Source organism: Sinocyclocheilus anshuiensis, unplaced genomic scaffold (genome assembly GCF_001515605.1).
Source record: "Sinocyclocheilus anshuiensis isolate Anshui unplaced genomic scaffold, SAMN03320099.WGS_v1.1 scaffold1755, whole genome shotgun sequence".
Lineage (NCBI taxonomy): Eukaryota > Metazoa > Chordata > Actinopteri > Cypriniformes > Cyprinidae > Sinocyclocheilus > Sinocyclocheilus anshuiensis.
The window spans coordinates 256,753-258,923 of NW_015551087.1; positions in this window are offsets into that span (position 1 = coordinate 256,753).

The following is a 2,171-nucleotide window of genomic DNA, read 5'->3' on the forward strand; positions in this document are numbered from 1 at the left end:
GCTTGCATTTTATGGTCATCCATCGCCACTCCCTCAGGGCTGACTACATATCCCAGGAACGTGGTAGAAGTCTGGTGAAACTCACATTTCTCTTCCTTGGCGTATAACTGATGGGAGATTAAACGTTGTAGCACAGCTCGGACATGGCTAATGTGTGTCTCAAAAGAGTCAGAGTAAACGAGAATGTCGTACATTTAGACGATTACCCATCTATTGAGCATGTCACGGAATACATTATTTATGAATGCTTGAAAGACTGAGCGACTGTTGACAAGCCCGAACGGCATAACCCTGTACTCATAGTGCCCAGACGTGGTAGAGAAAGCTGTCTTCCACTCATCCCCCTCTCTGATGCGAATCAAATTGTAAGCATTGCGCAGATCGAGCTTAGTGAAGTATTTGGCTGAGCGAAGCTGTTCAAAAGCCAGGAGCACCAGAGGTAGAGGGTACTGGAACTTAACATTTATTTCATTTAAACCTCTAAAATCAATACAAGGCCGAAGACTCCCATCTTTCTTCTTGACAAAGAAGAATCCCGCAAGACGCAGGAGACATGGATGGAACGACGAAGCCTTTAGCTAGTTCCTCCTCTATATAGGCTTTCATGGATTCACTCTCTGGTTGTGAAAGGGGAAAGATTCGACCCTTGGGAGGTGTGGTGCCGGGAAGCAGCTCGATAGCACAGTCACTGGACCGATGTGGGGTTAGTTGGGTAGCTTTGGCCTTGCTGAATGCTTCAGCTAGATCAGCATAGTCTGAGGGAATGTCGGTTGAGTGCAAGGGATACAAATTGAAATCGCATCATATGACAACTTTAAAAATCTTACTGTTCAAAATCTTTTGACTTGTAGTGTATATTAAAATGGTTAATACTTCATTCAAATTAATTAAACACTTTTAAATAGACTGCAGCAATCATATTTTGCCACACATTATTTTGTTTAGTTCAGAATCGTGGGAGAATCGTGATCTCTATTAGAGACAAAAAAAATCGTGATTCTCAATTTATCTAGAATCGTGCAGCTCTATGTGATTATTTTAAATAATGCTTGGTTATAGACTTGTTCATGTGTAGATCCCTGTTTCAGAACACCAGCTTGCGTGTATCTCCTTCACACCGACTGATAGCCCAGCAGTAATCTGTCTTCTGCATGGATAATGTTCCCATCTGTAATATATCTCTCCACTACAAAATGTGTCGTTCATTTGAGCAGTAAATTGATCTGTGTCTTTATGTGATTCTCAATTTATCCAGAATCGTGCAGCTCTAGTCCTGTTTTTTTGTCTTTTTTTGTACTTGAGTGCAATACATTTTGGTTGAAAAAATGAGAATCGTGCAAGAGAATCGTGATCTCAATTCCCATGGAGAAAAATCGTCATTCACATTTTAGCAAGAATCGTGCAGCCCTATATAGCAGCATGGGAATTTAGATGAATTTTCTGCTTTTCCATTTGAAAATTATTTGGGCTCTCTTAAAAAGCTTGTGAGAAGACCTTGCAATCCTTTGGCTTAAGTCATTCGGAGACTTTCAGAAATAAATGCCCAGGGCAATACAGTACAGGAATGCATCAATAGCCTCAGACGTGAACACAACGATGGCCCTGTTCCACTGATGTTTTCAAAATCAGCTCATCAGTTTCATGAGGTCATTTTTGGTGGTTTAGTCATCAAAACAACAGATGGAGACAATTGTGTGAAATACAGAACTGTGTTGCCATTGTTGTGAACATTATTTTGAGTGGAGGAAAGACATTTTTGGTGTACAAGGAGTATAGACATAGAAGCTCTTTTTTTGATTATCCAATGAATTCATGTGACTTGGGAATTTTTGTTGTGAAGGAACTCTCTGAAGACTTGCACATCTCAGAGTTTGATGGCAATATTGAGAAGTATGTTAGGTTGCCGCCGATAGTCGACTGATAGTCGAATCATATGTTTTGGGGCGGGGGAAAAATACATTAACAAGAGTCAAGTCAGACATTCGACAGCCGTAATTACTGATGAACACACAGGGAAAATGTGAAACGGACGCCTCGCAGATACAAAAATAATGTTTTGATTAAAAGGTAGATAGCCCTTCGTTATTTATACAACATAACGACAACAACATGCCTGTTAGATCCTGTACCCACTAAATTACTGAAAGAGTTGTTACCTGTAGCAGAAGAAC